Genomic DNA, 12,909 nt, shown 5'->3' with positions numbered 1-12,909 from the left:
CTCAGGAGGGAAGACCCCGAACCGGGAAAATGGCGCTGCTTATATAGCCCGCAGTGTGATGTTTCAGCACCTGATGTGGCGTGACAGCTCCTGATTCGTTGCTAACCCATCACCCTATTACTACACCTCGAGATGGGCAGTGACTAGTGAGTTCACACTTGCACTTGCGCATAAGGCTTATTTACTAGTTAGGCGCTATGGAAGCAAGCGCCATCTTAAAATGGCAATTGCTCACAGCACGCACGTGATTGCTCGCAGCACGGCTCTCCACAGTCTCTGGTGAAAAGTCTGGTGTAATTCTGATAGGCCTGCCTTTATATGTTACTTGACCTTTCTCCCTTACTGCTTTTAATATTCTCTCTTTATTTAGTGCATTTTTTGTTCTGATTATTATGTGTCGGGAGGAATTTCTTTTCTGGTCCAGTCTATTTGGTGTTCTGTAGGCTTCTTGTATGTTCATGGGCATGTCTTTCTTTAGGTTTGGGAAGTTTTCTTCTATAATTTTGTTGAAGATATTTGCTGGCCCTTTAAGTTGAAAATCTTCATTCTCATCAACTCCTATTATCCGTAGGTTTGGTTTTCTCATTGTGTCTTGCATTTCCTGGATGTTTTGAGTTAGGATCTTTTTGCGTTTTGTATTATCTTTGATTGTTGTGCCGATGTTCTCTATGGAATCTTCTGCACCTAAGATTCTCTCTTCCATCTCTTGTATTCTGTTGCTGATGCTAGCGTCTATGGTTGCAGATTTCTTTCCTAGGGTTTCTATCTCCAGCGTTGCCTTACTTTGGGTTTTCTTTATTGTGTTTCCTTCCCTTTTTAGGTCTACTATTGTTTTGTTCATTTCCATCACCTGTTTGGATGTGTTTTCCTGTTTTTCTATAAGGACTTCTACCTGTTTGGTTGTGTTTTCCTGTTTTTCTTTAAGGACTTGTAACTCTTTAGCAGTGTTCTCCTGTATTTCTTTAAGTGAGTTATTAAAGTCTGCCTTAGTCAGGGTTTCTATTCCTGCACAAACATCATGACCAAGAAGCAAGTTGGGGAGGAAAGAGTTTATTCGGCTTATACTTCCATACTGCTGTTCATCACCAAGGAAGTCAGGACTGGAACTCAAGCAGGTCAGAAAGCAGGAGCCGATGCAGAGGCCATGGAGGGATGTTCTTTACTGGCTTGCCTCCCCTGGCTTGCTCAGCCTGCTCTCTTATAGAACCCAAGACTACCAACCCAGAGATGGTCCCACCCACAAGGGGCCTTTCCCCCTTGATCACTAATTGAGAAAATGCCTTAGAGTTGGATCTCATGGAGGCATTTCTTCAACTGAAGCTCCTTTCTCTGTGATAACCCCAGCTGTGTCAAGTTGACACAAAACTAGCCAGTACAATTGACCCCTTGTCAACTTGACACACAAACACATCACTAGTAAGCCTCAACCCTTACATTCTTATTCATCCCCAAGATCTAAATAACTTTAAAAGTCCCACAGTCTTTACATATTCTTAAAATTTCAATCTCTTTAAAATATCCATCTCTCTTAAAATCCAAAGTCTTTTTACAATTAAAAGTCTCTTAACTGTGGGCTCCACTAAAACAGTTTCTTCCTTCAAGAGGGAAAATATCAGGGCACAGTCACAATCAAAAGCAAAAGTCAATCTCCAACCGTCCAATGTCTGGGATCCAACTTATGATCTTCTGGGCTCCTCCAAGGGCTTGGGTCACTTCTCCAGCCATGCCCTTTGTAGCACACGCGTCATCCTCTAGGCTCCAGATGCCTGTACTCCACTGCTGCTGCTGCTCTTGGTGGTCATCTCATGGTACTGGCATCTCCAGAACACTGCATGACCCCTTCAGTCCTGGGCCATCAATTGCAACTGAGGCTGCACTTTCACCAGTGGCCTTCCATGGCCTCTCACAGTGCCAAGCCTCAGCTGCTCTGCTCAACTCCTTCATGCCTTCAAAACCAGTACCACCTGGGTGACCCTTACACATTACCAAGTCCAGCCACAGCACAAGGTATAACTTTGCCTATATCTGGAACGCAGCCACTGTGCTCTCAGAAAACACTTCCCAGAAGATGTCACCTCAATGATGCTGGTCTCTTCTTAATCATCACTAATTTCTTAGCTCCAGCTAACCAGCATCAATAGTCCCAGTAATGCAAAATTTTTGCTTTAGTAGTTCTGGTATCTTGTTAATCACAGCTGATTCTTCAGCCCCAGCTATCCAGAACTACAGAATCTTCACAATCCAAACAGCAATAGCCCTGAAAAGAGTCTTTAATTTTCCCTCTGAAATTTTACAAGCCAGGCCTCCATCTTCTGCACTGTTCTCAACATTATCTTCCAAGCTCTTACAAAACATCTGACAGAGATCTTAACAACGAATGGATCTTCAAGCCCAAAGTTCCAAAGTCCTTCCACAGACCTCCCCAAAACATGGTCAGGTTGTCACAGGAATACCCCACTTCTGGTACCATTTTGCCTTAGTCAGGGTTTCTATTCCTGCACAAACATCATGACCAAGAAGCAAGTTGGGGAGGAAAGGGTTTATTCGGCTTACACTTCCATACTGCTGTTCATTACCAAGGAAGTCAGGACTGGAACTCAAGCAGGTCAGAAAGCAGGAGCTGATGCAGAGGCCATGGAGGGATGTTCTTTACTGGCTTGCCTCCCCTGGCTTGCTCAGCCTGCTCTCTTATAGAACCCAAGACTACCAACCCAGAGATGGTCCCACCCACAAGGGGCCTTTTCCCCTTGATCACTAATTGAGAAAATGCCTTAGAGTTGGATCTCATGGAGACATTTCCTCAACTGAAGCTCCTTTCTCTGTGATAACCCCAGCTGTGTCAAGTTGACACAAAACTAGCCAGTACAAAGTCCTTCTTGATGTCCTCTACCATCATCATGAGATATGCTTTTAAATCCAGGTCTAGCTTTTTGGTTGTGTTGGGGTGCCCAGGACTAGGTGGGGTGGGAGTGCTGCGTTCTGATGATGGTGAGTGGTCTTGATTTCTGTTAGTAGGATACTTACGTTTGCCTTTTGCCATCTGGTATTCTCTGGAGCTAGTTGTTATAGTTGTCTTTGTTTAGAGCTTGTTCCTCAGGTGATTATGTTAGCCTCTATCAGCAGACCTGGGAGACTAGCTCTATCCTTAGTTTCAGTGGTCAGAGTACTCTTTGCAGGCAAGCTCTCCTCTTGCAGGGAAGGTGCCCAGATATCTGGTGTTTGAACCTGCCTCCTGGCAGAAGTTGTGTTCCACTCACCATAGGTTTTAAGATCCCGTGGAGGGTCCTGTGGGGGTCCTTGCGGGTGTCCGGAGACTCCCCGGGCCAGGGACCCCGGTGCTGCAGTGGACCGGAAGGGACTTATGACCCTGATCAGGCCGGGTTTTCTACTTCCTTAATTAATGCAGTCTCAGGTCCCTGGCGATTGGATTGGAGCAGGCGCTGTGTTCCACTCACCAGAGGTATTAGTATCCCGTGGAGGATCCAGTTTGGGTCCTTTGGGTGTCCCCCTGCTAGCAATCTTAAACAGACTTTCAGGCAAATGCTTATATATTCCCAAGGAAATTAATAGAAAAATGGGGTGACTGGAGGAGCAAGTCAGTCCCAACTTGTCAACACTGCAAGACAAATTACTCGTTTTGATGCGTTCCTTATGAACTGCTCATAATTATCGCACATCCTACTTGAATTTTTGTGTGTGTGTGTGTGTGTGCTGAAATCCACACTAGCCTCGATGCTTTAAGTATGAGAAGAGTCAATCAAACTCTGATCAAACTCTGGTTGTCAGACTTGGCAGCAAGAGCATCCACATCCACCTACTGTAGTTTATGCTTCTTCCTTTTCCTCTTCCTCCTTCTCTAATGTGATAAATTATGTTAATCAAAAGTAATTTGGAAATAAAATGGCATGTGAACAGACAACAGAGTAAAGTAAGCAAGCAAAGATCTGGGCCTGCTGACTTTGCAAGGTTTCTTGGCTAGCCCAGGTGGTAGAACATTAGACTCTTTCTTTTTTTAAAAAAATGGGTCTCCCCACCCACTGCCCCAGAGATGGTTCTGTAGATCTTGATAAGTGATATATATGATGATGTCATGTACTGGCGATCTTTCAAAAGAAGCTATAGCCCTTTCCCTCTTTATTATTAAAATATCTCTAAATTTATTCCTTTTAATTTTGACATTAAGTAGATAAATTATTGTTTAAAAAGCCTATAATAAAAAAACAGTGTTTTTATAGTAGCATGCTATAAATGCTTTAAGTTATTTACTAATTTTCCAAAACAATTTTCATTTAACTAGTTCAAACTCCTGATGGGAACAATAGTTACTTTAGAAAGAAGCCAGAATGAGGCTCATCAAGGCTGACAACCCAAGGCTAATCTCAAGAAAGAAAAACCTGATGTCTAAAAGTTGTCCTCTGACCATCACTTGAGCACCGTGGTATGAGCAGATGCCCACCCATTCACACATGCAGGAACACATCCACAAATGCAGGCACACATCCACACATGCAGGAACACATCCACACATGCAGGCCCACATTCACACATGCAGGAACACATCCACACATGCAGGCACACATCCACATATGCAGGCACACATCCACACATGCAGGCCCACATTCACACATGCAGGCACACATCCACATATGCAGGCACACATCTACACATGCAGGCATACCTTCACACATGCAGGCCCATATTCACACATGCAGGCACACATTCACACATGCAGACACACACCTCTGGGCAGTGGACCCTGAAATGTTTAAGAGTGAGAGAGCAATCAGAGTGTAAGTAGGCATGCATTCATTACTCATCTTTCTTGATAACGTTGTGACAGGATCATCTTCCTCAAGCTCCTGTCACTGTCACTTCACTGTTATGATGGACTGTCACCTGAATTATGAGCTAAAATAAACCCTTTCTCTCCTAAGTCAGGGTATTTTATCAAAACATCAGAAAGGGAGACCAAGAAACCACATCTAAAGAGCACATCTGCTGGGGTCCTCCAACCTTTTGATACCACCAATATCTCCTTCCTCAATGAACAAGCTGGCATCCTGGAAAAATCAGATTAGTGCAAATGCCAAAGAAAAGTATATTGACTACTGTAAGATAAAATGCTTGCCAAATAAGATATTTGGAAAGGTTCATAGAGAAGGAGTCAGCCAGCCATGTGCAGTGCGCTCTCTCTCTCTTTCTCTCTCTCTCTCTCTCTCTCTCTCTCTCTCTCTCTCTTTCTCTTTCTCTGTCTCTCTTGTTTCTCTCTGTGTGTGTATCTATCTCTCCCTGTCTGTCTCTCTCTATGTGTCTATCTCTCTTTGTCTCTGTGTCTCTCTGTCTCTGTAATTCTGTCTCTGTGTCTCTATCTCTCTGTGTGTCTACCTCTCTGTCTTTCTGTCTCTCTGTCTCTGTATCTCTCTGTCTCTCTCTCGTTGACAATACGCTTCCATTCTTTGTCAATAATTCACACTGAACTGAGCGTCTCCTGACTCTGAGTGGTACCTATTAATCTCTGTTACTTACATTCTCATTTTTCTGACTGATGTTTCTCTGTAGAAGAACATTTAGTAGAAGAAAGAATGAAAATGTAGTTTGTGTGTGTGTGTGTGTGGGGGGGTGCTGGGCAAATGCATAAAATAGATGGAAGAATAAAAAAACCCAAGGAATCATTAAGATGAAGAATTTATGTAGCACAATTTGTCATGAGTTGTACTGACCAATAAAGAAAATGAAAAGTTTGTGGATTAATATCGTAAACTCATACCCTGAATTAGAAGCTGGCAAATCAATGTTAGGAGCCAGCAAATCTGCTTGGTAATTAGTAAGAAGAATAAAGACGTGAGCTAGTTAATCAGCCTTAGAGCATACTTTGGTTCAATTCTGCATTCTGACCAAAGAGTTTCAAACTAGTTGTCGTTTACTTTTAAATTGCTGGTATAGGGAGTTGGCTGTAAATAGAAGCACTAATTGTGCAGCTTGGAGCCAAGCATACTCTCTGCATGTGATGTATATTTGTCTCTTGCTGTACAGTTCTGCCAACCAACCTGCTCCTGCTGTTCCCATTCCTTCCTTTCTTGGACACAGCATACCATTTACTGAGCTCTCAGTGTGTATGTAGGGGTGTGTGTGTGCATGTGTGTAATGCATGAATAGAGTCTTATAAATGAATAATAGTGTGAGCATGCCTAACTCCTTTCCATTTGTTCCTAGGCCTTCAAATCTCATTTCCTCCAACAGGGAAGCGGACTCTGTGAGCCTAATGAGCCACTTATGTCCTATTTCATTATTTTATAGATAGCCTTTGTTTCTCTTCAGTTTCATGATTTCCCATAAAAAGTATAAATGGATTAGTCATCACACTGCTCTGTAGTTCCACCTCTCCCAAGCTGCTCCTCATCTGTGAGTCACTGAGCTATAACCAAAGAAGCCTTCATACTAATTTGATGGAATTGATGATAATCTGAGCCTGGCAAGTCAGGTCTCAGGTTGGGGTAGGAATGAAAGCTGTGCAGAAACTGAAAGGGCAGCATTGTCACCTAATGTGTGAGCATTTCCTGAAAACTTCTGGAATATGAGTGGAGGCACAGAAGGAATTGTGAGGATATGGTACACACACACATGCACACGGACACGCACACGGACACCATACACTAGTTTATAAGAGGCGATGTAGCATTCTCTTCTTTTTAACTCCAGTTTACTAAAGGTACTTGTATAACATGAATTAACTGCAGCCTATAACGAATGAACTAGTGGGTAGGTCGTAGGAACACCAAACCATGTCTGGATGAAGGTGAGGGAGAGCACCTCTGCCCTGTTCCTCCACCAAGGCAAAAGCCAAACCTATGAAGTCTATGCATTCATTGCTATTAATCCCAAACGTTTTTATTTTATTGTGATATGCAGCAGCCATTACCTATACAACCAGCTTCTCGGGAGAGCTGTCTTAGAAGTCAGACGAAGCTCACAAGTCTCAACTCTCGACCATTTGACCAGAGTGTTGTATGGGATCTGAGACACAAGGGAACATGATCCCTCAGAGGGATCCCTTTTCTGTTTGAAAAATTATTTTATGTACTTGGATGCTTTGCCTGGATGCATGCCTGTGCGTGCCTGGGGCCCACAGAGGCCAGAGGAAGGTATTGGATTCCCTGGAACTGGAGTTACAGATGGTCATGAGCTAGTATTTGAGTACTAGGAACGAAGTCTGGGTCCTCTGGAAGAGCAGCAATCGCTCCTAGACATCGAGCTGTCTTTCAGCATCCAGCTATTTTCTTTTCATGCATTCATGTGTCCTCCTTCACATGAACTGGCTTCAGAGTTAACTTTGCTGTGTTATTCATAAACTCAAACCTCTGACCTTCATCATCTAGATTAAATTTTTTTCCTTAGTCAACTCAGACCACAGAAAAATTCCTCACAAACGATGCTGTATGAACACAAAAGGATACTTGGGGTTGTAAGATGCCACATTGTTGTTGTGTTCCCTGTTGCTGTTAGCGACAGGCTTCTTGCTCAAGAACAAGGAGTGCGCCATTTCCCTACTTGTTTGCTAGCAGCTAGCAATGAAATATTCAGCTACTGTCACTGGTTCATCAAACCTAGATAATGTGATCATGTATGCCACATATTCAGGCAAAAGCAATGTGGCTATATATATATATATATATATATATATATATATATACATATATATATATAATTTTCTTTTAATTGGGACCACCTTTTATGTTCTGTCTTCATTGTATTAAAAAAGAAGGCAGTCAGGAGTGTGGTAAGACGAGAAGAACTGAAAACATCATTCTACTACTCAAGCTTGTATGCACTTTGAGTGTGCCTCTGTGACTGGACACAGGAGGGATAGAAGGCATCTCACTGGACATGTGACCAATTATTAACAACACTCTAGTTATCTTTTCTATTGACTCAAGGTGTTTGAAAATGTCAAGGTTGCAAAATAGAAGTGCTTGTTTTTCTTTCTTTCTTTCTTAAAGGATGATTAGGGGTGTTTTGTAACTTTGAAATTAAATATTAATTTCAAAAGATATTCATTTCCCCCTCACCACACAGAGGCACTTTTGTGATCAATGTGTGCAGTTTCAGCAAGATAACTGTCCCTAGAGAAATGCCTTCAGGGGAGTGTCTTTCTCAGGCACCTTTCACTTAGTAGCATTATTTTTACATAGATGTTCTTACATTTATATTATGCATTAATTAACAGTCCATACTTTAAGAAGTTAAAAAAGTTAATTTTTATACATTTTTACTTCCCTTCAAAGATTATAAATATTTTAAATTACCTACTGAGTTTAATAATGGACATTTAATATCCTTATCTGAGTATAGTTCCCCAATTGCTGTCCATTAGCTTTGTGTATGTGATATATCTTTTGATCGATACAATGTACTTACATGCACAAATGGGAAAGGGTCTTTTTCCTTGTTCAGTTAACACTTATGGGGAGGACACACCCCTTCTCTGCTCAGTTAAATATTCTCTTTTGGCTCCTTTCTTTTCCTTCCCCTTTGAATCATTTTGCCCATATTTAGAGCAGACATAGGCACTAGGATCAGAGCACCAACTAGGCACAGAGCCTCATAAAAAGCCTTTGCCATGGTGGAATGACATTGCCAAGAACTTGTAAGATTAGTAATCTCATAATATCAGAATAAGACCAATAACCAGTTGCATGAAACTCTCAAAGAACTAACAAAGAAAGAAAGAAAAGAAGAAAACAGAAGTATATCTGATAATATCTGCTTCGAAAATTGATTGTGCAATCTTTACCCCCATGGTAAATTGCGTCACAAAGAGACGGTTATATACCAGATTAAATTAACTGTTGTGAGTTTAGGAAGAGCCAAGGGAAACTGGGTATTCCTGTCTGTGGTCAATGCATTTCCTTTTTGAGATAAATTTTAGGGAAGTCAAGCTGTGATGGAGCAGATTGCATAGTGAGCACCAGGCAGGAAAACATGGAAAATGAGGAGCCGATTATGCAGTGATCTCCCCAGGCATCGAGGGCATGTCCTCCTCCACTTGGTGAGGGTGAGTCCTCCCTGACCTGGTGAGGGTGAGCCCTCCCCCACCTGGTGAAGGTGAGTCCTCCTCCACTTGGCGAGGGTGAGTCCTCTTGTTCCTTTCCCTCTTGGGTTGCACTCGGAGCTCGGTTGAGCACTCCCACTACTCACCTCTTTGAGACTATTATCTCTTTCCACTGCCCGATTTCCAACATGCCAACCACTTGGATTCCTTCACACCTTGCTCCCACCCTCATTGTTCCTTGTGAATGACTTTTTTTCTGCAGGAAACACTTATATCTGAGCAGATATGGAAATCCTTCTAGCCTCTGCGTTCTGAGCAGCAGATTGCATGAAAGTTAATTAGTTTAATTTATGGAAGTCTGTTTTGCATTCTTAAGCTTGTGGTTTCAAAGGAAATAATACTTGCTATATGACAATCCCCTTCTTTCTTTGGGCTGTTCTGTACGTGACATTGTTGTATGGTTGGACCTTCAGCACTAACATTTTAGGGGTAGATAGCTGCCTCACGTGGCTATAAGCTCTTAGACAAGTATTCACAGCAGTTATGTTTGGGGTGCTTCATCAATAAAATAGAGAAGAAGATTTTGAGTAGATTGGCAGCAGGCCTTACTGCTGAGGTCTCCTCTGTAGTCCTCTTTGTTTTCTGTTGTCATTTGTTTACTTAGAAACTATAGCTGATATCTTATTAGCAATTTAAGAAACCAATGTTTTCGTGGTATGTGTGTGTGTGTGTGTGTTTGCATGCGTGTATGTATGGTGTGCAGATGTGTGAATACATTCTTGTGCTACGTGTGCACAACTATGTGGAGGCCACAGGAGTACACCCAGTGCCCTATTCTCTGCCTTACTTTCTTGGACCTGGAGCTAAGCTGGCAGCCATTAGATCCCTGAGCTTTGCCTCTGTAAAAGCCGCATGATTGTGGTTATAGGTATGTGTGGTCCCAGTTGGCTTTTAGGTGGATGCTGAGGATTTCCATTCAGGTTCCCAAGTTTGCACAGCAAGTGTTCTTTCCCAACAAGTCACCACCGCAGTCCCTCTCCTCAGCATCTTCTTACAATCTGAAGCTTCATCAGAAATTGCAAAGTGTTAGACGGTGAGTGGGGATAAAGACTGCAGCTGAGGCTCCCAGCAGGTACAGAAGCTGGGGGCTGGTTCCTACTCCAAGTGCACAGGGCTCACTGTTAGGAGCAATGGAGAATGGATGAAGAGAGCAGGTAATCAAGGAAGCTCGAGGCTCTGCGGCAGGAGCTGTCACTACAGTTTCCGGGTGGAGATTCTTCAGTCTTAGATCTCAGGTGCATGTGTGTGTGTGTGTGTGTGCGCGCACGTGTGTGTATGTGGTATGTCTGTATGTATATCTGTCTGTAAGTATGTATGTATTTGCTTGTGTATGTCCAAATATGTACATACACACATGTGCTCATACACACATGTGTGGAAGCCAGAGGTTAATGCTGAGTGTCCACTTTAATTGCTATGCACTTTACTATTTGAGATGGGATCGCTCAATGAACCAGGAGCTCACAGATTTGGCTAGGCTGACTTGTCAGTAAGCAGAAATCCTCCTGTCTCAACTTCACCTGTACTTTATTTATAGATGCAGCTGCTGGCTCTGGCTTCACGCCGGTGCTGGGAATCTATACACAGGTCCTAGAGCCTGGATGGCAGACTCTCTCCTGGTGGAGCTGTCTTTCCCACTCCTGTCTCAATGATCCAGATTTTAAGTTTTCTATTTAGAGAGATCTGTGGGAAAACTTCAAATGAATTTATATAGTTATAAATTCTTGAATTTGATTTTTATACAATTATATTGTATCTTGAATGAAATTGTACTTTCTCAACTATTGATAATTTGTAAGTCATAAAAATTAACATGTAGAACTGTAAATTTTACAATGGAAGTTATATTCATATCAGTAAAAATAAAGTATAAAACTAAGATGTATTTTAAAAAATTCACTTATTAGGCTATTTTTAGCTGAAATAACACTTGTATTTATGAATTTTGTCTTTTAATGACCTGAATTATTAATTGTGTGATATTTATAAATCATTCTCCTTCATTTTTCCATTTTAAAGTAGATTGAGCTTTTTTTGTTTTCTTTTAGCAAATGGCAGGATCACAGTGAAACCTCATAAACCCAGACACTCTGGGATCCCATTTTAGTCCATGGTTTGAACTTTTCAACCAAATTCTTAAGAACTTCAGATCAAGACTGAATAGAATGGTGTGGGCTGGTCCCCTCATATATCTCTCACCCTAACGCAGGCAGGCTTGAGATCAATAGTAGTGAAATGACTCTAGGGAAGGCAAAGAAAGAGGATTCCCAAAAAAAAAAAAAAAAAAATCTGGGATTCTGATGACCATAGTTATGTTCCCATAAACTGGCTGTGTTTAAATTCTATCAGTTGTATGCTTAAAAATTAAGACTCATAGATTGTCTACTTGATTTTAGAAAGCCATGTAAGTTGTGCTAAGGTTACCGGAGTGTATCTGACTGTTTCAAAAGGTCTTTGTTTCGGCTTATATGGAACCTTTCTGAATGGTTTCTTGACATCAGGTGTTTCATTTAGACAGGAAACCACAACCACCCAGCTCTCATTATGTCCTTTGAAGAAGAATAAACATTATTGAAGCCTTTGGCAGGTATTTTCACACAGACGTCACCTCCACCAGTTCTATTTTATAGGCCAGCTAGAAGTCAAGCTAGTTCAGCTAATGAAATTGACTTTGATCAGTGGAGTCCAATCATCCTTCAAAGCATTGTTGTGTTTTGAAATGCAGGCAAGTGCCTAATACATTGAGGGTACCGCAGCAACAAGGGATCAGAGCAGAGGCTGGTGTTTCACTAGATCACAGTAATACCTGACAAAGGCTGACTGCAATCCCTGGGGAAGCCCTGTTACACGTGGGCGACGTAGGGAAGGTGGGCTTTTCCCTTTTCCCTATCCACTTTCCTTTTAAAGATTCCTTTGAAAGAATCTCCGCTCTTCTTTCTTCTTCCTATCTCCTTCATCCTTTTCTTAGTTTTACCAAAGAATTTAGACTCAGAAACAGTGATTTCAGGCTAATACTTTTTGTCATTCATTGGGCAAATTTCAAGGGTTTATAGGATAACAGTAAATAGGACAGTTAAGACAGAAATACACACACACACACACACACACACACACACACACACACACACACACAACGTTAAATATTTGTGTAGATATGCAGTTTTGACTGAAGAGTTTTCAAACAAACTTTGTATAAAGATATGACTTGTGGAAAAATTTAAATATGGCTCATATAATAAATCATGCATCTTCTCACTCCTGTATGGGGAAATTACAACATGCCTATTTAATTACACATCTTGCCTCTGAGCTTGATTTAGTCAATTAATTAGCCATTGCTTAATTAAATAGAGTTTTTCACTTCTTCCCCCATCACATAATTCTCCAGTTTTCTGACATTAACAGGGCGTTCACCAATAAGGCTTTGACTTTTTAAGACTAGCACAGACGTTGGAAGTTAAGGACTCAATCCCACACAAAACTACCTGAACGTCAGGCAGTAGCTGCGAATGGAGTCCCCAGGCTACTCGTGCTTCTGCCTGGCTGACTACACACTTGGCTGCCCTCACAATCCTACCTCCCTCAGGTGTCATAATTTGCTAGGAGAACTCAGAGCTCAGGAAAGTTCCATGCTAGTGATTGCATTCTTATTACACAGGCTGTAACTCAGGAACATGCAAATGAAATGGGTGCTGTGTTAGCTCCTTGTTGCTCTGGCCAAAGCCTGACGAGAAACAACTTCAAGGAGGGAAGGTTTTCTTTGGCTCATGATCTGGGGATACAGTCCATGTGGCTGAGGT

General features: G+C 41.8%; 1 long non-coding RNA gene across 1 annotated transcript; it reads right to left on the bottom strand.

Moving 5' to 3' along the window:
• Positions 1 to 10,619: 10,619 nt before the first annotated feature.
• On the bottom strand, positions 10,620 to 12,659 carry Gm46953. Its single transcript, XR_001785199.1, has 2 exons — positions 12,595 to 12,659; positions 10,620 to 10,803 (listed from the first exon to the last, which is right to left on the bottom strand). It is a non-coding gene; the product is annotated as a predicted gene, 46953 (long non-coding RNA).
• Between the last annotated feature and the right edge of the window lie 250 nt (positions 12,660 to 12,909).

The sequence above is a fragment of the Mus musculus genome, chromosome 6, assembly GCF_000001635.26.
Source record: "Mus musculus strain C57BL/6J chromosome 6, GRCm38.p6 C57BL/6J".
Taxonomy (NCBI): Eukaryota; Metazoa; Chordata; class Mammalia; order Rodentia; family Muridae; genus Mus; species Mus musculus.
The sequence above is the reverse complement of the archived record's forward strand: the minus strand, read 5'-3'. Positions and strand labels throughout refer to the sequence as shown.